This window comes from Bos grunniens, chromosome 22 (genome assembly GCF_055505025.1).
Source record: "Bos grunniens cultivar Pamir isolate PY7600 chromosome 22, Bosgru_T2T1.0, whole genome shotgun sequence".
Taxonomy (NCBI): Eukaryota; Metazoa; Chordata; class Mammalia; order Artiodactyla; family Bovidae; genus Bos; species Bos grunniens.
In genome coordinates, this window is record NC_141186.1 from 15,787,930 (window position 1) to 15,815,259 (window position 27,330).

The window sequence follows — 27,330 nt, forward strand, 5'->3', positions numbered from 1 at the left end:
CAGAAATTAACACAATGGTGTAAAGCAACTATATTCCAATAATTTTTTTTTTAAAGCTAACATGGTAGCAATTGCTCAGGGTTAAAAAGCTCATGTATTTCTACTTGAAGGTTTAATTGAGAAATTCACATGATTGCAACATGGTTTCTTCCTAATGTTTCATCATCTCATTTTTTTTCCTTTAAAAACTGGACCCATCAGGAATTTATTTTTGATCCAAGTTACGTAGTATAGATCCGACTTTACTTGATATCTTGATAGCTATGCATCTGCCCTACCTCATTTACTAACTAATCCATCTTTCCCTGATAGATTTTAAATGTCACTGTTACCATATATTAAATTTACTTCTGTATTTTTTGACTTTCACGATACATCATTTTGTTTCTTTAAACTCTCCAATATAACCCACCCCGTCTTGAATCCCTCATTCCCATCATGACTGTCTAGGAGAGCAGCCACTGAAGGCTCCCCTTTAGTAAACTTGTTCATTCCAGGCAACGATGCTGCTGCTGCTGCTGCTGCTAAGTCACTTCAGTCATGTCCGACTCTGTGCAACCCCATAGACAGCAGTCCACCAGGCTCCTCTGTCCCTGGGATTCTCCAGGCAAGAATACTGGAGTGGACTGCCATTTCCTTCTCCATCAGGCAACCACAGGGGATTATTTATGAAACTTTTTCCACTGCATGCCCTAGATTTGCTATAACCCATTTCCCCTGGTAGCTCAGCTGGTAAAGAATCCACCTGCAATGCAGGAGACCCTGGTTCGATTCCTGGGTTGGGAAGATCCCCTGGAGAAGGGATAGGCTACCCACTCCAGTATTCTTGGACTTTCCTGGTGGCTCAGATGGTCAAGAATATGCCTGCAATGTGGAAGACCTGGGTTCAATCCCTGGCTTGGGAAGATTCCCTGGAGAAGGGAATAACTACCCACTCCAGTATTCTGGCCTGGAGAATTCCATGGACAGGGGAGCCTGGTGGGTTACAGTCCACGGGATCAAAAAGAGTCAGACATGACTGAATGACTTTCACTTTCACTTTTTGGGCTTCTCTGGTAGCTCAGTTGGTAAAGAATCTACCTGCAATACAGGAGACCCTGGTTGGACTCCTGAATTGGGAAGATCTCTTGGAGAAGGGATAGACTACCCACTCTAGTATTCTTAGGCTTCCCTGGTGGCTCAGTCAGTAACGAATCCACTTGTAATGTGGGACACCTGAGTTTGATCCCTGAGTTGGGAAGATTCCCCTGGAGGAAGGCATGGCAACCCACTCCAGTATTCTCTGGAGAATCCACGTGGACAGAGGAGCCTTGTGGGCTACAGTCCATGGGCTTGCAAAGAATAGGACATGACTGAGTGACTGAGCCCAGCACAGCATATTTTCCCCTAGTGGCAAGTTCACCATTATCTTCAAACCTAGTCAGGTCAAACCCAATCCCAGATTCCCATCTTGACGGGTCTCATTTCTGCAACCACTTCCAATATCAAATATGTCAGACAAATTTCAATACAGAATACAGAAATCACCCTGTGTATTTTACACAGGAAGAGATTGAATAAAGAGAATTAAGTCCTTACCAAATCATTGGGAGGCCTGGAGAAGCACTTCTAGGCTAGATATCTTGGAGTGAATAACACTGCCAAACTGGCCCACCATGGGAGCTGCTACTTCTGAGGCTACTGGAGCCATGCTAGGGCTGGAGCCACAGCCTCTGCCTGAGGGTAGAAGAGGGGCATCTTATCCTGTGATCCCGGATCCCAGAGTTGGATCAAAAAGCTGCCACAGCCACTGCTGCCTCTTGACACCTGGGAAGCTTGAGAATAAAGAAGGAACTAGCTGCAACGAAACCACATCCTTCTCCTCCTGTGGCAGGGCCAGGAGCCACAGGAGGACGGTTTCCTAACTTCCACCTTCCTGATCTCAAGTGAATACATCTAATTAGGGAACCCGATGCTATTTTTAGGCTTCCAATCCCTTAGCTAGCACTTCTTCATAAAAATCTTTCCCATTTCTTATGAAGTTTATTCCCAGGTAATTTACCTTTCTCATCACTAGTATAAATAAGATCTTTTCCTCCATTATAGCTTCTATTCGGTTGTTGCCTGTTACATGAACATTATGCATATTAATTTTATGCTCTGAATAAAATCTTTTACAGTTTATAAGTGGTTTATTCCATGACAATCTCCCATTTTAGTCACAACATACGAAAATTATACTTTTCCTTCTTTCCTTCTTGTCTGATTTCTGACATTAATACGCTCACTCTTCCCTACAGCATGGGATTCCCAGATGGCTCAGTGGTAAAGAATCCAACTGCTAACTCAGGAGATGCAGGTTTGATCCCTGGGTCAGGAAGATCCCCTGGGGGAGGAAATGTCAACCTACCCCAATATTCTTACCTGGAGAATCCCATGGACAGAGGAGCTGGGCAGACTACAGTCCACAGGGTCGCAAAGCATTGGACATGACTAAGGAACTGAGCATATCCCTAGAGTACAACTAACCCCTGCACTCCTGTTAAGACTTGGTTTAAGATGGCATTCTCTCAATAAGTCCTACTCTGATCTCTCTGTTGAAAAGTGTAACCTACTCTCTAATCCTTTGAAACTCTATCTTGCTGTTTTCATTCCTGCTCTCCATGGTCCTTACTGAGTTTTCTTTTTTTTTTTTATGTTTTATTTATTTTTATTTTTTTTAATTTTATTTTTAAACTTTACAATATTAGTTTTGCCAAATATCGAAATGAATCCGCCACAGGTATACCTGTATTCCCCATCCTGAACCCTCCTCCCTCCTCCCTCCCCATACCCTCCTCTGGGTCATCCCAGTGCACCAGCCCCAAGCATCCAGTATCATGCATCGAACCTGGACTGGCGACTCGTTTCATACATGATATTATACATGTTTCAATGCCATTCTCCCAAATCTCCCCCCCTCTCCCTCTCCCACAGAGTCCATAAGACTGATCTATACATCAGTGTCTCTTTTGCTGTCTTGTACACAGGGTTATTGTTACCATCTTTCTAAATTCCATATATATGCATTAGTATACTGTATTGGTGTTTTTCTTTCTGGCTTACTTCACTCTGTATAATAGGCTCCAGTTTCATCCACCTCATTAGAACTGATTCAAATGTATTCTTTTTAATGGCTGAGTAATACTCCATTGTGCATATGTACCACAGCTTTCTTATCCATTCATCTGCTGATGGACATCTAGGTTGCTTCCATGTCCTGGCTATTATAAACAGTGCTGCGATGAACATTGGGGTACACGTGTCTCTTTCCCTTCTGGTTTCCTCAGTATGTATGCCCAGCAGTGGGATTGCTGGATCATAAGGCAGTTCTATTTCCAGTTTTTTAAGGAATCTCCACACTGTTCTCCATAGTGGCTGTACTAGTTTGCATTCCCACCAACAGTGTAAGAGGGTTCCCTTTTCTCCACACCCTCTCCAGCATTTATTGCTTGTAGACTTTTGGATCACAGCCATTCTGACTGGCGTGAAATGGTACCTCATAGTGGTTTTGATTTGCATTTCTCTGATAATGAGTGATGTTGAGCATCTTTTCATGTGTTTGTTAGCCATCTGTATGTCTTCTTTGGAGAAATGTCTATTTAGTTCTTTGGCCCATTTTTTGATTGGGTCATTTATTTTTCTGGAGTTGAGCTGTAGGAGTTGCTTGTATATTTTTGAGATTAGTTGTTTGTCAGTTGCTTCATTTGCTATTATTTTCTCCCATTCTGAAGGCTGCCTTTTCACCTTGCTAATAGTTTCCTTTGTTGTGCAGAAGCTTTTAAGTTTAATTAGGTCCCATTTGTTTATTTTTGCTTTTATTTCCAGTATTCTGGGAGGTGGGTCATAGAGGATCCTGCTGTGATGTATGTCAGAGAGTGTTTTGCCTATGTTCTCCTCTAGGAGTTTTATAGTTTCTGGTCTTACGTTGAGATCTTTAATCCATTTTGAGTTTATTTTTGTGTATGGTGTTAGAAAGTGTTCTAGTTTCATTCTTTTACAAGTGGTTGACCAGTTTTCCCAGCACCACTTGTTAAAGAGATTGTCTTTAATCCATTGTATATTCTTGCCTCCTTTGTCAAAGATAAGGTGTCCATACGTGCGTGGGTTTATCTCTGGGCTTTCTATTTTGTTCCATTGATCAATATTTCTGTCTTTGTGCCAGTACCATACTGTCTTGATAACTGTGGCTTTCTTTAGTGTCTGTTCTTTCACGGACTGCTTCCAGTTTTCCTTCAATTCTTTGATGATTTTTTCTCTCCCCCTTCACTTCTTTCTGAAGTGCTACCAGCTCATGTTTTATCTTCTGTCTCACCTTCTCTCACATGAGCTGCTTGCAGGCTTTGGATGTTGGTAGGGTTCACGTTCCTGGCTGGAAGGAGTTTTTCTCATGGCTTGGCATTAAGCAAGTGAATTTAGCCTTTATTTCTTCTCAGTGAAAAAATAGGCAGGTGGAAGGCTGCTCGTAGCACAGTCCTCCTCTCTCTGAGCTCGCTGGCAGGCTTTCTCCTGAAAATACATGTTATTTCTGCCTGCGCCTTCCCTGAGCTTTGCCCTCTTTGCTCTGCCTTCATTCTCTGCATGCTGCTCTTCGAGCTGAGGTTTGGCTTTGTTCACCGTCTACTCTGAGCCCTCTGCCTTGGAGGATCCACCAGCCCCACCTGAGATCTTCTCCCATGACATGGGTGTGCTGACTCCACTCCTGCCCGTGTCCTTACGGAGCCTCACTGCCCTGGGGATCACTGCCATCAGTCTTGTATGGTTTGGAGCCTCAGATGTCTCCTTGTTTTGTCAAAGATGAGTGTTTTAGTCAATTCTGGCTACCATGTGCGTGCATGCTCAGTTGTGTCCGATTCTTTATGACCCCATGGACTGTAGCCCATCAGGCTCCTCTGTCCACGGGATTTCCCAGGCAAGAATACTGGAGTGGGTTGCCATTTCTTCTTCCAGGGGATCTTCCCAACCCAGGGATCAAACCCGAATCTCCTACATCTCCCTCTGGCTACTATAACAACAGCAAAAAAAACATAGATGAGCAACTTAAAGAAAAAACAATTTTGAGGTTTTCCATGCTGCTGCTGCTGCTGCTAAGTCGCTTCAGTCGTGTCCAACTCTGTGTGACCCCATAGACGGCAGCCCACCAGGCTCCCCCATCCCTGGGATTCTCCAGGCAAGAACAGTGGAGTGGGTTGCCATTTCCTTCTCCAATGCATGAAAGTGAAGTTGCTCAGTCGTGTCTGACTCTTAGGGACCCCATGGACTGCAGCCTACCAGGCTCCTCCATCCATGGGATTTTCCAGGTAAGTGTACTGGAGTGGGGTGCCATTGCCTTCTCCGGAGGTTTTCCATATTGACATCTAAAAATAAAAAGCAGAAATTTACTTTCATGTATTAAAAGACCCATCTCATCCTCCTAGAAAGAAATATGTAAACTGTTTCCTTCCTCCCTGTAAGTGTTGAATACAAGCACCTATTTGCTAGAGTAGATGAAATATTTTATATATAATAAATATATATATATATAAATATATATATATATATATTTTTAGTATCTTGGGGAAAGTAATTGTTTTATTTCTACCATGTTTTTACTGGAAACATATAACAGAGAAATGACCATTTGACATCTGCCAAATAACCAAGGACACACTATGGCTCCCAGTGTTATTTCAATTTATTGTCTTAGCAGGGAGCAGGCTAAATGGCTCATGGCTCTTTTCTGTGTCTTCTGTGTATCTAACACATTCCTGAAATAAAGCCATTGAAATAACAGAAGTCCTCTGTTAAATTGTTCAGCTGAGGAGAACTGCTCATCCTAAATATTTGGATTTTGATTAAGATGAGTATCTTCAAGAATCAAAACCTCTATCATTAGTGTCAAGAACTATAAAGGGTATGACATCTTACCGTACTTGTGAGCTAGTCAGTTAACCCATCAGTTTCACAGATGCCAACAGAGGACAAGAGACCCCTGGGTCAGAGACAAAGGACTTTATTACTCATTGCACAGTGGTCAGTCTGAGCTCCATGCTTCTGTCAGCTCACTTTGTCCCCATGGGAAGAATTTGTGGAGCAGTCCAGATAGATTCAACACACACACACAGCCATGGCTAAGAAACTCTGGGTTTAGGTAACTTCTAATGGGGCAGTAATAAGCCTGCTCAACCTTGACCTTTGAGGCAGATATTATCTTTATTATTCTAGACAGAAAACAAACCTGCCCTCTGCTCCATAGGGAGAAACCAGCTCCATTTCAAGGCTGTTTGCTATACAATCCATCCTTCAAAACAGTTTGGAACCAACATGTCAGTGCCTTTACTCATAAGACCTGTGTGGAACTTTCTCCCAACAATTAGGAGTAGCCTTGCCATCAGCTCAACTCAGGAGCTTTTCCAACAGAAGTGTATTCTGCAGCCTGGAAAGGCAGCCAAACCTCAGAGTCACAGACACTCTGAGGACAAAGTTTACTGGATATCTTCTTTCTGTGTTTTTCAATCTTAAACTACACAACACAGGTACTTAGTACAAAAGTAAAAACTAGAAGTGAGTGGGCAGTAAAATGCAGGTCTCTCTCCCTATGCCCCAGTGAGTCAGCTTCTCCCCCCAGTGGAAATCAGGTGATTTTGAGTTTCCTGGAAATTTCCCTTCCTCCTGCCCTTCCTTCTTTCCTTTTGTCTTTCTAACTTTCTTTCTGTCTCTCTCCCCTTTCTCTTCCTTTTCCTCTTTCTTTCCCTTTCTGTCTTCCTTTCTTCCTTCCTCTCCTTCATTCTTTCCACAAACACACACACAACACAAAAACACATACAAAAAACACAAAAACGCACAAGGTTGGATGTGTGTGTATACTCAAGTTTTCCCTCTACCTGGAATTCTTGTTTATTCCTCTACACAACCCAACCCACCAGAAACAATTAAAATTAAGACAAATGAAAAATCTATAACCCAAACACTCCAGTTCCATACAGTGACTTTCAAAATTCCTGCGTTCCCTAATTCCTGCATTCCACACTGACTTACTGAGCTCACACATGTAGGGCAGTTAGGATCTAACCACACAGTTCTAAGATAAGAATGCAGCTGCGCTTTGAACAATGCTGGGATTAGAGGCACTGACCACTGGCAGTCAAAAAATCTGTAAACAGCTTTACAGGCCCTCTACTGTAGTAGGTTCCACTCTGCAGACTCAACCAACCAGATCATGTAGTACTGTAGTACATATTTATTGGGAAATAAATCACATGAAGCGGACCTGTGAAGCTTATACCTATGTTGTTCAAGGCTCAACTGAAGACTTCTCTGGTGGCTCAGGCAGTAAAAGAATGTGCCTGCATTGTAGAAGACCTGAGTATGATCCCTGGGTTGGGAAGATCCCCTGGAGAAGGGAATGGCAACCTACTCCAGTATTCTTGCCTGGAGAATCCCGTGGACAGAGGAACCTGGCAGGTTACAGTCCATGGGATCACAAAGTCAGACACAGCTGAGTGACTAGCACTTTCCCTTTCAACTGTAGTTAGAGCAGGAAACATAAATGTACTATAGGAGATCAGAAGCTGGAGGGACTGCTGGGAGGATCAATGGCAGATGTGACATCCAAGGTAGCTTTGAGGAAAGGAACAGGGATGCATGTGAGCTGGGTGGCAGCTGGCGAGTGGAGGAGTAGACAGGCATTAGGGAAGAAGGAAGATGTGAGCAAAGGTACAGGGAGGCAGGAAAGTGAAGCACACACTGGAGAAACAAGGAGCAGTGCATGGAACTGGGCAGAAGGCTGGTGAGGAAAGAGGAGTCATTCATGGTGAGGCCTCAAATGTGATGCTGCTGCCAATTTTGTTCTTCCTGGGCATGATGAGTGCAGCAAAAATGACTGCTTTGGTCCCATCACAAGACGAGTTTCCTGAAGCCACGTGGAACAACTCATGCGTCATTCAGGACATCTTACTGCTGGCATCTACTTCTGTCATGGAAAGCAAAGCTTTCTGAGCCTAACTTGAGCCCCCGAGCCCCGGAGCCCCCACTGTTGCTCCTTACTCACGTCAAAAGTTGGTGCTCTGAACCCTGGAAAGCCCTACACATCTTCTCGTCTTCGTTCATATATCCTGGACATAATTTAAAATCATTCAGGGACTTCCCTGGTGGTCCAGTGACTATGACTTTGCAGTCCCAATGTAGGAGGCCCGAGTTTGATCCCTGGTCAGGGAACTAGATCCCATATGCCACGGTAAAGACCCAGTGCAGCCTAATACATAAATACTTTTTTAAAAAAGAAACTTCTATTGTTTATAAAATAAAATCCTTCCATCTGACATCTTCCAGGATATCCTACAGATATTACTCTGCTATTTAAGTGTTGTCCAGTACACCTAAGTCCATAGACGAAAATGAATTACGACTTTATTATAAAGTCACATGGTTCATTAACCTATAGAAATAGAAATGAGGAATCAAATAGATGAAATAGAAAAAGGGAATGTGTTAGAGGCCTGTGACTTACTGTGACTCATAGTTTGGGTTTCTTTTGTTCCCATAATTCGGAAGTTCTGACAGGTTCTCAGCCCAGTGAGTGAGAGGTAAATATTCTCATATGGCGAATCCTTAACAAAAAAGCAAAAAACATACACCCCAATCAGTGTTGTCTTAGTGTGGGTTTCCTCAGGAGAAGACCCTGAGACAAGGATTCGCAGCAAGCAGTTCATTTGGGAGGACAGCCAGGGGGCACTGGTGGGGGAGTGAAGGAGGGAAGTGGGGAGTGGAGGGTCTGGCAGGCCATGTGTGGGTGGAGGGGACTGAACCCACCCTGGGCAACTCTGGGAGCCAGTGGAGAACACACTACAGTTTCCTGCCTGATAGGTGAGGCAGTTGGCTGAGAGCTGTTGGCTGGAAGAGGTTTGTGTGCGGGCATGCATGCGTGCCAAGTCACTTCAGTTGGGTCTGACTCTTTGCAACCCTATGGACTATATAGCCTGCAAGACTCCTCTGTCCATGGGATTCTCCAGGCAAGTTACCATGCCCTCCTCCACGGGATCTTCCTGACCAAGGGATCGAACTGGCATCTCATACGTTTGTTCTCTGGTAATTTTGGCTGCAATTCCTGTTGGGAGCACCACAGGCACCCTCAAGCTACCAGATACAGTGCTGGCCACTAAACAGTCAGGAGGGGATACAGGTGGGTTATGCCTGTATCTGCTACAGGGGTCATTACAGGGCCAAGGGAGTCCTTTGATGCATGTTCTACATTCACAAATGCTTCCAGATTTAAGTGAAAACATCATCTCCACAGGCACAGAAGCAGTTATAGAGACATACACACAGGATTGAAGGAAGGTGTCTATCAAGCAAATTTCACTTTGTTTCCCTTCAACAGACATGGTAGTAATGGTTACATATGATGAATTTAATATTTGTCATTATCCTGTAATTAGTATAACTATATTGTCTTGCACTTTTGTGTTAAAAGATGTACTTCATTAAATGTGGATGTCTAAAATATTTAATTAACAATTTAAGTATTTTATATCCTTGTTTGACTTTTTTATTCAATATATTTGGAACCTTGAAAATTTAACCGGAGCCTCCGTCTCCATTGGAAAGGTCTCCATTAGAAACAAGAGAATCATGGAGAAGTTAGGAGTCTTTAGGGCCCTCTCTCTATAAGTCATCTGAAAATAGTGATAGTTCTTCTCCTTCCTTTCTGATTTGGATAACTTTTATTTCTTTTTCTTGCTTAATTACTGGCTTAGGACATCTTTTCATACAGTTTTTAGCTTGTAATCATGTAACTTTTATATATTCAAAAGACTTTTTTAAAAAGACAAAAATAAATCCCCCAAGTAGAAAACAGTTTGGGACAAATGAGCCTAACTTTATTTGAAATGTGGCAACATAGCTACACAGAGAACAGAATTATTTCAGTACTCTGATAATCTACTCCTTGTGGGAGCTGATCTAAGGATAAAGGAAGATAATGAAATCTCAGACTTTACTCCAAAATGTATTATTAATATAGTGTTATAATTCTAATCTAGGAGAAAACAAATATATCATTGGAATTAGGACAAAACAAAAATTACAAATCAAGATTTTCAGTATAACAGATGCAAAAACAAATATTTAGTCACAGAAGTTAAAACACTGTAAAGTTAAAATGTCTATATGAACCCATCCTTTAAGAGTATGTATGTCTTTCCTAGATCTGTACACTGGACAGTCACCCCAAGATGAATCACTTTACAACACACCGCTTGAAGAACTGATGTTTGAACATCATCAGTCATTAGACACATTTACATTCAATGGGTTTAAATTTCACAGTTCTCACTAGTGGTTGCATGTTTTCTGGATTGGGAAGAAATGGTTAGAAAGTACACTCCCAGTTCATACTGTGGAAAGAGTACTGAAGCTGCTCCTCTCAACCAAATCCAGTCTGATGACACTTTCAGATGAGCATAAAGCATAGTAAAGAGAAGGCATCTGGATTAATGTTGGCTGAAGAAGAATTAAAACTATTGGCGGCAAAGCATCGCCCCGTCCAGTAGAGAACTTGCCATCTCTGACTAGCACCAGTTCATCCCCTCTCCCCACATCACCACGCCAGTTAGCAAGCACCCTTGACTTCCAGGCCCCTGCAAACCAAGAAGACTCTGCAAGGTTTGCTTCTAACATTCCTGTTTTTCTCATCATATAGCAGAAGGGGAGATTTATACACTCCCAATAAAATGATGACTTCTTTTACTTGCAATATTCTACTAAAAAAAAACTCTTTTAAAATACACATTTCCATTGCCACATTACAGTGATAACTAATATTCATAATACTGACCTTGAGGGTCCATCAGACTCTGAGGAAACTAATGAATAATTAAGAAATGGAGACAGTTTTTCAATAGGATTTCATGCTTAGTGCTTTTTGTATTCTAACAGCTTTAATAGATGGTCACGGTTGAGTGTCTAATTCCCCAGTCATGTGAGTAAGTTCAGTTCAGTTCAGTCGCTCAGTCGTGTCCAACTCTTTGTGACCCCATGAACCGCAGCACGCCAGGCCTCCCTGTCCATCACCAACTCCCGGAGTTCACTCAGATTCACGTCCATCGAGTCAGTGATGCCATCCAGCCATCTCATCCTCTGTCGTCCCCTTCTCCTCCTGCCCCCAATCCCTCCCAGCATCAGAGTCTTTTCCAATGAGTCAACTCTTTGCATGAGGTGGCCAAAGTACTGGAGTTTCAGCTTTAGCATCATTCTTTCCAAAGAAATCCCAGGGCTGATCTCCTTCAGAATGGACTGGTTGGGTCTCCTTGCAGTCCAAGGGACTCTCAAGAGTCTTCTCCAACACCACACTTCAAAAGCATCAATTCTTCGGCGCTCAGCCTTCTTCACGGTCCAACTCTCACATCCATACATGACCACAGGAAAAACCATAGCCTTGACTAGACGAACCTTTGTTGGCAAAGTAATGTCTCTGCTTTTCAATATGCTATCTAGGTTGGTCATAACTTTCCTTCTGAGGAGTAAGCGTCTTTTAATTTGATGGCTGCAGTCACCATCTGCAGTGATTTTGGAGCCCCCAAAAATAAAGTCTGACACTGTTTCCACTGTTTCCCCATCTATTTCCCATGAAGTGGTGGGACCGGATGCCATGATCTTCATTTTCTGAATGTTGAGCTTTAAGCCAACTTTTTCACTGTCCACTTTCACTTTCATCAAGAGGCTTTTGAGTTCCTCTTCACTTTCTGCCATAAGGGTGGTGTCATCTGCATATCTGAGGTTATTGATATTTCTCCCAGCAATCTTGATTCCAGCTTGTGCTTCTTCCAGCCCAGCGTTTCTCATGATGTACTCTGCATATAAGTTAAATAAGCAGGGTGACAATATACAGCCTTGATGTACTCCTTTTCCTATTTGGAACCAGTCTGTTGTTCCATGTCCAGTTCTAACTGTTGCTTCCTGACCCGCATACAGATTTCTCAAGAGGCAGGTCAGGTAGTCTGGTATTCCCATCTCTTTCAGAATTTTCCACAGTTTATTGTGATCTACACAGTCAAAGGCTTTGACATAGTCAATAAAGCAGAAATAGATGTTTTTCTGGAACTCTCTTGCTTTTTCCATGATCCAGTGGATGTTGGCAAGAGGCTTTATTGTGTTTCAGTGGCCCTGCCATGCTAAGTTTTTATGGTGGTATTAAACTAAAAACTGAGGTGTGTTACAAATCCTTAGCCAACTCAAGCACAGCCATGCAGGCTGCCCCATGAGCTGCAGCCAGAGGGAGTTGCGGATAGCTGGAACCACTCAGAATTTATCCTTTTCCTTCTGGATTAAAAAATAATAATAATTCTGGGAGTTAAGTATTACTATAAATGAAATCATATGCCAAGATATTGTTCTTATTGAGGAACCATTTGTTACCCTTAGCCATACTAACATGTTTAAAGAATTTAACAGAGGATTGATAAAATCTGTTAGAACTAATAAATAAATTTGGTAAAGTCACAGAATACTACATCAATATACAGAAATCTGTGGCCTTTATACTAATAACAAGCTATCAAAAAAAGAAATTTAGAAATCAATTCCATTTACAATTGCATCAAAAAGAATAAAATACTAATTTTATGTATAGTAGTATGTATCTTGGAGAAGGCAATGGCACCCCACTCCAGTACTCTTGCCTGGAAAATCCCATGGATGGAGGAGCCTGGTAGGCTGCAGTCCATGGGGTCGCTAAGAGTCAGATATGACTGAGCGACTTCACTTTCACTTTTCACTTTCATGCACTGGAGAAAGAAATGGCAACCCACTCCAGTATTCTTGCCTGGAGAATCCCAGGGACGGGGGAGCCTGGTGGGCTGCCATCTATGGGGTCACACAGAGTCGGACACAACTGAAGTGACTTAGCAGCAGCAGTATGTATCTGTTAATCCCAAACTCCTTATTTATCCCTCCTCCTCTCTCCCCTTGAATAATCAGAAGTTTGTTTTCTATGTCTGTGACTCTGTTTTGTAAATAAGTTCTTTTGCATCATTTTTCAGATTCTACCTATAAGTGACATCATATACTTATCTTTCTCTGACCTACTTCACTTAGTATGATCATCTCTAAGTCTGTCCTGTTGCTGCAATTGTTATTATTTCATCTTTTTATAACAAATATTACATAAACACATCTTTATCCATTCATCTGTTGGTGGGCACTTGGGTCGTTTCCACGTCTTGGCTACCATAAACAGTGCTGCTATGAACATTGGGGTGCATGTATCTTTTCTCTTTTTCTTATGGAAGTAGAGTTGATTTACAATATTGTATTACTTTCAAGTGTACAGCAAAATGATTCATTTTTTAGATTCAGATTCGTTCCCTTTACGGCTTATTATTAAGAATACTTTCCTGAGCTATACAGCATGTATCTTTTTGGGTTAGAGTTTTCATCTTTTCCAGATATACACGGTTTCTCCATTTTTAAGAGCTCTTTGTGTACTTGCCCTCATTTGTGAAATAACTTGCAAATATTCTCTCCCAGTTTGTCACTGGCCTTTTTATTTTGTTGATGGTGTTTCATCCTGTTTGTTTTTAGGTAGTAAAATTTATTAACGTCTTCCTCCTTTATGTTATTCCTCCTTTTGAGAGGCTTTCCTTACTTCCAAGTTATAAAGTAATTCACTTGTTTGGCTTCATGTTCTACATTTGGGTCTCTGATCCATTTGGAGTTTATTTCAAATAGTGTGAAGTTTAGACTCATTTTCATTCTTTTCCAGATGGCTTTTTCTCTGTCCCAACACCATTTATTAAAAAGCCCATATTTTCCTCAGACAGGAATAACTTGATTAATTTTAGACATTAACTTAAGATAAAGGAGCACACAGAGACTAAGGAACAAACATCAGTGAGAAATGAGATCCACAAATAGACACTCTCACTCTAGGGGGAACTGAACCTCTCCTCCACTATTTGGAACAACGCTCACAATGGTAGACAAGTGCTGTCCTCCGCTGGCCACCCCAGAAGCCTGCTCTATCCCGCCCAGTGTCTGCCTCAGTCCTGCCGACACCACTGCAAAGGCCCTCCTAAACCCTTTCACTTACACCTCTCTGCCTGAGCACGCGGTCTGTGCCTGCCAGAGCCTGACACACCAAACAGCATCACGAATACACACCAACCTATCAGCAGAAAGGGAGGCAGTAATGGTTCCATTCCATCACCGCCAAATTAGAAAGTTTACAGAGTGAAGCTGAAAAACACTCAATTAGATCTCACTTCATTTAAAAGTTCAGTGAGGTGGGATTTGCCTGGTGGTCCAGAGGATAAGACTCTGTGCTCCCAGTGTTCAATGCCTATTTTGGGAACTAGATCCACATGTCACTAAGAGTTTGCATGCTGCAACCAAGACCCAGTGCAGGCAAATAAATAAATTTAAAAATACATATTTTTTTTAAAAAGAAAGAAATTCAGTGTCATATTATTTATCTTGATCATCTTCCTTATTTACTATACAAAGCTCTGGTCTAATTTGTGATGGGTTTCATAAATCAAGTCCACCTTCAAAGGCTTAAGGTCAATTTCCTAGGACACTAAAGATAGTATTCTCTGCCTTTGAAGAAGATTCCACTAAAAGCATTCCTAAAATGCTTTGTGCTGGAATTTTCTCTGGGGTGATTGCTTTCAAGTCAGATCGGAAAGGCAATGGCACCCCACTCCAGTACTCTTGCCTGGAAAATCCCATGGACGGAGGAGCCTGGTAGGCTGCAGTCCATGGGGTCGCTAAGAGTCGGACACGACTGAGCGTCTTCACTTTCCCTTTTCACTTTCATGCATTGGAGAAGGAAATGGCAACCCACTCCAGTGTTCTTGCCTGGAGAATTCCAGGGACGGGGGAGCCTGGTGGGCTGCCGTCTATGGGGTCGCACAGAGTCGGACACGACTGAAGCGACTTAGCAGCAGCAGCAGGGGGAAGTATAGGCTCTGGCACATGCGTGTGTGCTCAGTCGCTCAGTCATGTCTGATTCTTTGTGACCCCATGGACTAGCCCACCAGTCTCCTCTTCATGGAATTTTCCAGGCAAGAAAACTGGAGCGGGTTGCCATTTCCTACTCTGGGGGATCTTCCCGACCCAGGGATGGAACTGAAGTCTTTTGCATCTCCTGCACTGGCAAGCAGATTCGTTATCACTGCACCACCTGAAAAGCGCACAGGCTCTGGTGTGTTTGCTTAAAGAACAAAATCCCTTGACTTACAGTCAAACCCCAAATGCTGCTTCCTGAGTTCATTTCTTTACCCTGATATTTCTGTTCTTAGCTTTTAAAAGGCTCCAGCAAAGGTTTTTAAACAACTCTACCGGTTACAAGTTGCTTAGTTGACCACTAGCAAAACTTCCACAGGAGGTTTATTATTCTACTACTGAGTCATGTTCAAAGTTATGACTTAACCTTTGGTTCAGTGAATAGTAACCTTGGGAATAAATCTTAACTGTCTTACTACTATATAAAGTAAAAACAAAAGCTACCAGGATTTCTATTTCCTATGCTTATAAAAGGGACATTTCCCAGTCCCCTATTTTGAGCAGGGATGACAGGGAAGGGGGGAGAACAGAGACTGCACCCCCGTCTGGTACCTGTCCTGCTCCTCTATACTCTTGTCTTACAGCAGGTGTCACTCTGATTCTGAATTTGTCTGTGAGTTAAACGAGTAACATATCAATGAAACAGGAGGGAAGTGAGCAGGGCACAACCTTTAAAAGAATGACATAGCCCAAGGACATGACATAAACTGATTAGAACCAAGTGGGTCCAAGATGGCAGCCGAGTCCACTTCCACTAGACCTTGAGCCTCAGTATACACTCACTGTAACATATCGGCAAGCTAAGTGACACACCCACAGGCACCATGACAGTTCCAACACTGACCATGAAGGTCAAAAGGTGGGCAGTGGCCCAATTCCTAGAAATTTCCATCCTCTTCCCCAAAATAGATGGAATACTCTTCTCATTCATTAGCCAACCCATCCCTATAAAAACTGACAATCCCATACCCTTGGGCCACTGTCACCTTCTGAGATGGCCCAAACTCTGCAGAGTGTGTTTCTTCCACTTAGGCCTCTTTCCTATCACTTTGTCTCTCACTGAATTATTTCTGTGATGAGATGTCAAGAACCTGAGCTTCAATAAGTCCTGAGACCAGGTGTGTGATGTCAGTTAAAAGACTATTGGTTCAAGACCCAGTTGGGGTTTGGCTGGGTTTGAGTCCTAGTCCATGGATTCAAGTCCCAATCTGAGTTACACAGTTTCAGCAACGTTATGGTGAAAGGGACTTCAGAAGTCATCTAATCCAGCCTCCGTATTTTACAGGGAGGAAATTGTAGCCCTAAAAGAATGATATTCAGAAAGCCATAGTCATGCTGAGTCAGAGGTCTCTGTGTTCTTTACATGGACCATTAGGAGTGTTTAGTTCCAGCTCAGTTCCAAAATGACAACTTGGTATTGGTTACGTGAAATCCTCCCTTTCAAATACTGCAGTCATCCCTGTCATGAAGGTAAACACTAATTTGTTGCAAAAGGTGAGAAAGAGGGAAAGCGCCCTCTCTTCCCAAAGGAGAAAATTCTTTCCCACCTTCCAACCATTGATGTCTGGAATTCAGTCATTAGAGCATCATTCCTTCACCTATTGAGCCCAGTCCAGGAGACTGGATTACTTAGTATTCAAAGTACTCAAATCTGTCTAATTCCAAATTACTTTCCAGTCATATTCCCTTGGGCTCTAGAAGGAGACAGACTGCAGGGTTTTGGATTTTTTATGCAATCACTGTGCTACAGTGTGACACATGCACACACTTGACTCTTTTGGATCTCATCTTCTTCATTTGTACATAGGGATAATACTAGCTCAGAACTCAGAGATTTATATAGAGATTAAGCAAGCTTACTACATAAACAGTGGTAACTGTTTAACCTTAAAGCTGCCTGAGGTGATTTACAGCTAACAAGAGGCTGACCAAAAAACTTAAAAAAAAAAAAAAAACCCACAAAAACTGGGAGTGCGATATTCACTGGGGGTTTTGTGAAGCTCAGACATATTCCTGGGAATCTAGATGCCACATGCACACACAGGGCAGTGTGCATCTTTCATCTCTGCCTGAGCTTGAAGTTCTATGCAAGTAGGAAATAAAGACTAAGACCAACACATAAATTGCCTGCCCCAGCACACACATAAAACCTCTAAGGAAAGGCTGGGAGACTTACTGGATACAAGAGTATAAGGAAACCACTGTCCAGTTATTAGCTCACCACCAAACTAATTAAGCAGTACTTTGGCAGCCACACAAGGCAAAGAATATAGACTTTAAGAATTGGATCAGGAAAATCATGAAGCCAACCAACAGCAGCAGCAGCAATAACAAAAGTGAACAGTGAGAACCATAGCAAACCCTGGGGAGGGAGGAAAAAATAATCTGATTTCCAGAGTTACCATGTTATATGAAATGTTGTTTTCAACAAAATTTATGTTATCCAAAAGTAAAAAATCCCAAGCAAAAGACCCAGTAAAGTATGATCCATACACAGAAGAAAGGACAAAAGAAAAAAAAAAGCAGTCCAGAGAATCTGTGCCTGAGGAAGCACAGCTGTTGGACTTGCTGGACAAAGAGTTTAAAACCAACTATTATTATATGAGAAACCTGTATGTGGGTCAAGAAGCAACAGTCAGAGCCAGATGTGGAACAATGGTCTGGTTCCAGATTGGGAAAGGAATATATTGTCAGCCTGCTTATTTAAATTCTATGCAGAGTACATCACACAGAATGCCAGGCTGTATGAATCACAAGCTGGAATCAAGATTGCCAGGAGAAATATCAACAACCTCAGATATGCAGATGATACCACTCTAATGGCAGAAAGTGAAGAGGAATTTTTTTAAAGTCTTTTGATGAGGGTGAAAGAGGAGAGTGAAAAAGCTGGCTTGAAATTCAACATTCAAAAAACTAAGATTATGGCATACAGTTCCATTATTTCGTGGCAAACAGAAGGAGAAAAAATGGAAGCAGTGACAGATTTTTCTTTTCTTGGGCTCCAAAATCACTGTGGACAGTGACTGTAGCTACGAAATTAAAAGACACTTGCTCCTTGGAAGAAAAGCTATGACAAACCTAGACAGCTCATGAAAAAGCACAGACATCGCTTTGCTAACAAAGGTCCGTCTAGTCAAAGCTATGGTTTTTCCAGTAGTCATGAATGGATGTGACAGTTGGACCGTAAAGAAGGCTGAGCACCAAAAAATTGATGCTTTTGAACTGTGGTGCTGGAGAAGACTCTTGAGAGTGCCTTGGACACCAAGGGGATCAAACAAGTCAATTCAAAAGGAATTCAACCCTGAATATTCATTGGAAGGACTGATGCTGAAGCTGAAGCTCCAATACTTTGGCCATCTGATGTGAAGAGTTGGTTCATTGGAAAAGACTATGATGCTGGGAAAGACTGAAGGAAAAAGGAGGGGGGTGGCAGAGGATGAGATGGTTAGACAGCACCACCAACTGAATGAACATGAATTTGAGCAAATTCTCGGAGATAGTGGAGGACAGGGAAGCCTGGTGTGCTGTAGTCCATGGGGTTGCAAACAGTCAGATACAACTTAGAGACTCAACAACAACAAATTATTATTAAAACATTCAGAGAAGTTAAGGAAGCTGTGTCTAAAGAATTAAATGTGAAGAAGATGTCAACCAAGTAGAAAATTCATAAAGAAACAGAAATTATTAAAAAATAATCAAATTTTTGGAGTTGAAAAGTGTAATAACTGAAATAGAAAAAAAAAAAATCACTACATGGACTCAATATTTGAATTGGCCAAGAAGAATCAGCCAATTGAGATTATCTAGTTTGAGGACCAGAATGAAAAAAATGAGCAAAAATAAACAGAGTATCAGAGACCTGCAGGGAAATATCAATCATAGCAAAATATACATAATTGAAGCCCTAGAGGAGAGAACAGAGAAAAAAGAGAGGAAAAAAAGATAGTATTTTTTTAAAAATATGGTCCAAAATGTCACAAATTATTTGAAAACATTAATTTGCATATCAAAGCAACACAACCAGTTTCAATTACAGCAAACTCAAAGAGGTTCACAACTAGACACCTCAGAGTTAAACTATGAAAAGCCAAAGAGAAAACCCTGAAGTAGCAAGAGAAAAGCAACTCATGTGCAAAAGACCCTCAAAAAGATTAGCAGTTGACAACTCATCAAAAAGCATGGAAGCCAAAAGACAGGGTGATGATTGATATACTTGAAATACTGAAAAAAAGACTGCTAACTAAGTTTACATTCAGCAAAACTATCCTATAATAATGAAGGAGAAATTAAGACTTTCTCAGGTACACAAAAGCTGAGAGAGTTAATCACTAGCAGACCTACCTTATACGGATACTAACAGGAGTCCTCAGGCTGAAATGAAAGGATACTAGACAGGAACTTGGATTCCCAGGAAACAATAAAGAGCACCAGTAAAGGTAAATAAATACATATGTAAACATAAAAGACAGTATAAATGTACCTTTCTTCTATCTGATTTAAAAGATAACTGCTGAAGCAATCATTATAAGACTGGGCTGATGTGCTTATATTTATATTAAAAAGCAGAGACATTACTTTGCCAACAAAGGTCCATCTAGTCAAGGCTATGGTTTTTCCAGTGGTCATGTATGGATGTGAGAGTTGGACTGTGAAGAATTGATGCTTTTGAACTGTGGTGTTGGAGAAGACTCTTGAGAGTCCCTTGGACTGCAAGGAGATCCAACCAGTCCATCCTAAAGGAGATCAGTCCTGAGTGTTCGCTGGAAGGACTGATGCTGAAGCTGAAACTCCAATACTTTGGCCACCTCATGCGAAGAGTTGACTCATTGGAAAAGACCTGATGCTGGGGAGGGACTGGGGGTAGGAGGAGAAGGGGACGACAGAGGATGAGATGGCTGGATGGCATCACTGAGTTGATGGACATGAGTTTGAGTGAACTCCAGGAGACAGTGATGGACAGGGTGGCCTGGCGTGCTGTGATTCATGGGGTTGCAAAGAGTCGGACATGACTGAGCGACTGAACTGAACTGAACTGATGTGTTTATAATGTATAAAGATGTAATTTATCTGACAATAATAGACAATGGAGGGAACAGAGAATGGAGCCATGCTAAAGTTTTGTTCAGCATTTAGTTGGAGTTATGTTGTAATTTTGTATACTATTAAAATTAAATTGGTATTAATCCAAACTAGGTAGTTTTAAGTTACAACGTTAATTTTAATTCCCAGGCAATCTATGGGAAAAGTGGCACCAAAATACAGTAAAAGAAATAAGGGAATTAAAATAATACATTATAAAATGTTTATTTAATACAAAAGAAGACAGTAATGAAGTAACAGGGGAACAAAAAAGACATCAGATATACAGAAGAAAAAAAATTAGTGACAGATGCAATTTCTACCGTATCAATGGAATGCATTGGAATACATTTTGGAATTGTATGAAACACAAAGGGAATACACATCCCACTCAAAAGGCACAAACTGGCATACAAACAGGATTCAACTAAATTGAAAGACATAAATAGGTGGAAAGTAAAAAGATGGAATGGAGAAGGCAATGGCACCCCACTCCAGTACTCTTGCCTGGAAAATCCCATGGACAGAGGAGCCTGGTGGGCTGCAGTCCATGGGGTCGCAAAGAGTTGGACACGACTGAGTGACTTCACTTTCACTTTTCACTTTCATGCATTGGAGAAGGAAATGGCAACCCACTCCAGTGTTCTTGCCTGGAGAATCCCAGGGATGGGGGAGCCTGGTGGGCTGCCGTCTATGGGGTTGCACAGAGTCGGACACAACTGAAGTGACTTAGCAGCAAAAAGATGGAAAGACACATAGCAGGTCAACAATACCAAAAGGAGAGCTGAAATGGCTATACTAATATCAGAAAAAATAGGTTTTAAGTCCCAAATCATTACTAGTGCAAAAGAAGGACATTTTACAATGATAAAGGATTCAGTTCTTCTGGAAGACATACCACATACAAACATGTATGGAGCTAATAAGAGAGCCACCACACACAAAATTGAAGGGGGAAAATTCAGCAGTTCAGAGACTTCAATATCCCACTTTCAATAATAAATAGAAAAACCAGAGAGAAGATTAACAAGGGAACAGAAAACTTAAATAGCTCTATAAATCAATGAGACCTAACAGAAACTATAGAATACTCCACCCAGCAACAGCAGAATACACATTATTCTCAAGTACACATTTAACATTCTCCAAGATTTACTCTATGCCAGGTCATAAAACAAGCCTCAGTACATTTAAAATAACTTAAAACATACAAAGAGTGTTCTCTGACAACAATGTAATAAAAATAGAAGTCAACAATAAAGAAGAAAATCTGGTAAAGTCTCAAATATGTGGAAATTAAGCAACACACTCCTAAATAACTATAGGTAAAAGAAAAAAAATCATAAGGAAAATTAGAAAATAACATGAATGAAAATGAAACATGAAATAGTAAAACATATAGAATAAAGCCAATGTTTTGACTGAAATTTACAGTTGTAAATGTCTGTATTGAAGAAGTAACAGTTTATATCAGCAACCTAATTTTCCACCTTAAGAAATTTTTAAAAAATAAGAGCGAACCAAACAAAAATCAAATGGAAGGAAAAAATAAATACTGGAGTGGAAATAAATAAAATAGATAATAGAAAAACGATGGAGAATATCAAAGAAACAAAAAATTGGCTCTCTGGAAAGATCAATTAAACTGACAAACCATTACCTGGCCTATATAAGAAAAAGAGAGAAAATGCAAAGTACTAATACCAAGAATGAAAGAGGGATAAGCACTATTAGCCTTTCAGAAATAAAAAAGAATATTGAAATACTAAGAGCAATTATATGACAACAAATTAGAAAGCCTAGATGAAATGTACAAATTACTAGAAAGACAAAAACTAACTCAAGAAGACATTAAACACCTGTATCAATAAGAAGTAAAGAGACTGATTTAGTCAAAAAATGGGCCAAAGAACTAAATAGACATTTCTCCAAAGAAGACATACAGATGGCTAACAAACACATGAAAAGATGCTCAACATCACTCATTATCAGAGAAATGCAAATCAAAACCACTATGAGGTACCATTTCACACCAGTCAGAATGGCTGTGATCCAAAAGTCTACAAATAATAAATGCTGGAGAGGGTGTGGAGAAAAGGGAACCCTCTTACACTGTTGGTGGGAATGCAAACTAGTACAGCCACTATGGAGAACAGTGTGGAGATTCCTTAAAAAACTGGAAATAGAACTGCCTTATGATCCAGCAATCCCACTGCTGGGCATACACACTGAGGAAACCAGAAGGGAAAGAGACACGTGTACCCCAATGTTCATCGCAGCACTGTTTATAATAGCCAGGACATGGAAGCAACCTAGATGCCCATCAGCAGATGAATGGATAAGAAAGCTGTGGTACATACACACAATGGAGTATTACTCAGCCATTAAAAAGAATACATTTGAATCAGTCCTAATGAGGTGGATGAAACTGGAGCCTATTATACAGAGTGAAGTAAGCCAGAAGGAAAAACACCAATACAGTATACTAATGCATATATATGGAATTTAGAAAGATGGTAACAATAACCCTGTGTACGAGACAGCAAAAGAGACAGTGATGTATAGAACAGTCTTACGGACTCTGTGGGAGAGGGAGAGGGTGGGAAGATTTGAGAGAATGGCATTGAAACATGTAAAATATCATGTATGAAACGAGATGCCAGTCCAGGTTCGATGCATGATACTGGATGCTTGGGGCTAGTGCACTGGGACGACCCAGAGGGATGGTATGGGGAGGGAGGAGGGAGGAGGGTTCAGGATGGGGAACACATGTATACCTGTGGTGGATTCATTTTGATATTTGGCAAAACTAATACAATTATGTAAAGTTTAAAAATTAAATAAAATTAAAAAAAAAATTCCCATGTCCAGATAGCTTCACTGATGAATTCTGCATAACCTTGAAAGAAGTCTTGGTACCAATCCTTTACAAATTCCTTCAAAACTATGAGGAACAATTCTTAACTAAATATATAAGACCAATAATTACCATGATACCAGAACCAGACAAAGACGTCACAAAAGAAGCTAGACCTACTTCCCTTATGAATGTGTTGCTGTTGCTATTCAGTTGGCTCAGTCGTGTCCAGTTCTTTGCGACCCCATGGACTACAGCACGCCAGGCTTCCCTGTCCTTCACCATCTCCCAGGGACTGCTCAAACTCATGTCCATTGAGTCGGTGATGCCATCCAACTATCTCATCTTCTGTTGTTCCCTTCTGCCTTCAATCTTTCCTAGCATAAAAATCCCTTACAAATAAGCCAAATGCAGCAACATATTAAAGGGAATATATACTACAAGGAAGTACAATTTATCTCAGGATTATAAAGGTGGTTTAACCTGTAAAATATACATACCTACTTAAAAGTATATATACATATACACATAATATTAATAGATTAAAGGAAAAATCCACTATTTCAATGGATGCAGAAAAAGCATTTGGCAAAAGCAAACATCCTTTACGAACAAAAACACTTCCCAAATTAGAAACACAAAAGGATTTCCTTGACGTTATAAAGGACATCTGAGAAACACTCACAGCTAGTATGACACTGGTGGTGAAACACTGGATGATTTCACTCTTAGATCAGGACTGAGACAAGAAAGTCTACTCTTGCCACTTCTACTCAATACCATATGAGAATCTCTAACCAGGGGCAATTAGGCAAGAGAAGAAATAAAAGACATCAACTTTGAAACAGGAAGAATTAAAACTATCTCTATTCACAGATGACATGACCTTATATATTGAACATCTTAAAGAATTCACAGTAAAACTATCAGAATTAATATAAGACTTTTACTAGTTAGGAGGGAACAAGGTCACAGGATATAAGATCGATATACAGAAATCAATTGTATATCTATTTGCTATCAATGAACAATCTGAAAAGGAAATTAAAAACACATCTTTGTATACAGCTTAATAAAAAAAATAAAATACTTAGGCATTAATTTAACAAAAGAAGTTCAATACATGGATACTAAAAATCACAAAATATCATTGAGAAAAATGAAAGAAGCCCTAACTAAATGGAAATACATCTCATTTCACATTTTATTCCTTGAAGTGATCATAGATATGAACAATGTCTGTCAAAATTCCAGCTGCCTTTTTCCACAGCATTTGACAACTGATCTTAAAATTCATATGGAAATGCAATGAACCCTGAAGAGTCAAAACTATCTTGCAAAAGAACATATTTTATTTACACATCTACATTTCAAATTTACTAAAAAGCTACAGTAATCAAGACATCATGATACTGACATAAAGATAGACAAAGCAATGGAATAGGATTAAGTCTAAGGCTATACCCCTACATTTATGGTCAATTAATTTTTGGCAAAGGAGCTAATGGGGAAAAATAGTTTTTTCAACAAATGATGTAAGGACCACTGGATATCTACATGCAAAAGAATGAAGTTGGACCCCTACTTCATACCATATTTAAAAATTAACTAAAAATGTATCAAAGACATGAATGGAAGGGTAAAATCATAAAACACTTAGAAGGAAACATTGGATTAAAATGTCATGATCTTGGGTTAGGTAATGGGTTTCTTAAATATGACACCAAAAGTACAAGCAATCAAAGAAAAAAACAGATGTTCATAACTTTTTTGGGATAAATGATACCATCATTAAAACTCTCACTCAGAATGGGAGAAAGTATTTGCAAGAAATTTATCTGATAAGAGACCCACATCCAGAATTTATGAACTCTTGCAACTCACAATATAAAGAAGACAAATAATTTAAAAATAGACCAAAAAGAAAAAAAGACAAAGACAAAAAAAGAAGTAAAAACAGACAAATGACCTCCTGGGTGGCCCAGTAGTTACGAGTCCACCTGCCACTGCAGGGGACACAGGTTTGATCCCCGCTCTGAGAAGATTCCACATGTCTGGGCAACTAAGCCTGTGCACCACAACTGCTGAGCCTGCGCGTCCAGAGCCCATGCTTCACCACAAGAGAAACCACAGTAAAGAGACGCCTGTGCGTCTCAACTAGAAAGTAGCCCACGCTTGCGGCAACTAGAGAAAGCCTGAGTGCAGCGATGAAGACCTAGCACAACCAGTAAAAAATAGACAAAGGATTTGAACAGTGATTTCTTCACAAGAGATATAGAAAGAGCTAACAAGCACAAGAAAGAGGCTGAAAAAGTAGCACTTGTTGTCGTTCAGTCACTAAGTTTTCTGACTCTTTGCGACCCCGTGGACTGCAGCATGCCAGGCTTTCCCATCCTTCATTATCTCCCGGAGTCTGCTCAAATTCATGTCCATTGAGTCAGTGATGCTATCTAACTATCTCACCCTCTGTTGCCCTCTTCTCCTTTTGCCTTCAATCTTTCCCAGCATCAGGGTCTTTTCCAATGAGTTGGTGCTTTGGATCAGGTGGAAAGGCTAATCAATACCATGATGAGATACTATTTCACATTCAGTAGGGTGGCTTTAATCAAAAAGGACGACAAGGGACTTCCCTGGTGGTCCAGTGGTTAAGACTTCATGCTTCCACTGGAGGGGGCATCAGTTCAATCCCCAGTTGGGGAATTAGGATCTGGTATGCTGCGATGCTGTGCCATGAGGCTTTAAAAAAAAAAAGGACAATAAGAGGATGTGGAGAAAATGGAATCCTCATATATTGCTGGTGGGAATGTAAAATGCTGTGCCTGCTTTGGAAAATGTTTTTGCTATTCTTCAAAATGTTCAATATGAAGTTACTAGATGATCCATAAAACCTACTCCTTGGTATATACCCAAGAGAATTGAAACTGATTGTCCACACAAAAATGGGTACATAAATGTTCATAGCAGCATTATTCATAATAACCAAAAATCATAAACAAATCATATGTCCATCAACGGACAAATGGGTAAATAATATGTGGTATTTAGAACGAACACCCAAAAAAGATGTCCTTTTCATTATAGGGGATTGGAATGCAAAAGTAGGAAGTCAAGAAATACCTGGAGTAACAGGCAAATTTGGCCTTGGAATACGGAATGAAGCAGGGCAAAGACTAATAGAGTTTTGCCAAGAAAATGCACTGGTCATAACAAACACCCTCTTCCAACAACACAAGAGAAGACTCTATACATGGACATCACCAGATGGTCAACATCGATTGATTATATTCTTTGCAGCCAAAGATGGAGAAGCTCTATACAGTCAGCAAAAACAAGACCAGGAGCTGACTGTGGCTCAGACCGTGAACTCCTTATTGCCAAATTCAGACTTAAATTGAAGAAAGTAGGGAAAACCACTAGACCATTTAGGTATGACCTAAATCAAATCCCTTATGATTATACAGTAGAAGTGAGAAATAGATTTAAGGGCCTAGATCTGATAGATAGAGTGCCTGATGAACTATGGAATGAGGTTTGTGACACTGTACAGGAGACAGGGATCAAGACCATTCCCATAGAAAAGAAATGCAAAAAAGCAAAATGGCTGTCTGGGGAGGCCTTACAAATAGCTGTGAAAAGAAGAGAAGCGAAAAGCAAAGGAGAAAAGGAAAGATACAAGCATTTGAATGCAGAGTTCCAAAGAATAGCAAGAAGAGATAAGAAAGCCTTCTTCAGCGATCAATGCAAAGAAATAGAGGAAAACAACAGAATGGGAAAGACTAGGGATCTCTTCAAGAAAATCAGAGATACCAAAGGAATATTTCATGCAAAGATGAGCTTGATCAAGGACAGAAATGGTATGGACCTAACAGAAGCAGAAGATATTAAGAAGAGATGGCAAGAATACACAGAAGAACTGTACAAAAAAGATCTTCATGACCCAGATAATCACGATGATGTGATCACTGACCTAGAGCCAGACATCCTGGAATGTGAAGTCAAGTGGGCCTTAGAAAGCATCACTACAAACAAAGCTAGTGGAGGTGATGGAATTCCAGTTGAGCTATTCCAAATTCTGAAAGATGATGCTGCGAAAGTGCTGCACTCAATATGCCAGCAAATTTGGAAAACTCAGCAGTGGCCACAGGACTGGAAAAGGTCAGTTTTCATTCCAATCCCAAAGAAAGGCAATGCCAAAGAATGCTCAAACTACCGCACAATTGCACTCATCTCACACGCTAGTAAAGTAATGCTCAAAATCCTCCAAGCCAGGCTTCAGCAATGTGTGAACCGTGAACTTCCTGATGTTCAAGTTGGTTTTAGAAAAGGCAGAGGAACCA

General features: G+C 40.7%; 1 protein-coding gene and 1 non-coding gene across 10 annotated transcripts in view; both read right to left on the reverse strand.

Moving 5' to 3' along the window:
- ANO10 (anoctamin 10) overlaps positions 1-27,330 on the reverse strand; it is a 268,016-nt gene that overhangs the window by 222,865 nt on the left and 17,821 nt on the right. For 2 of the 9 annotated variants that reach the window (XM_086366277.1, XM_086366264.1), the window contains exon 1: positions 1,579-1,809. The exons of the other annotated variants lie outside the window; for them this stretch is intronic. The gene's annotated coding sequence lies outside the window, so the exon portion shown is untranslated. Of the gene's footprint in view, positions 1-1,578; positions 1,810-27,330 lie in introns of those variants that run through there. 9 annotated transcript variants of the gene reach the window in all.
- LOC147348116 (small nucleolar RNA SNORD36) lies at positions 71-139 on the reverse strand. Its single transcript, XR_015152002.1, has one exon. It is a non-coding gene; the product is annotated as a small nucleolar RNA SNORD36 (small nucleolar RNA).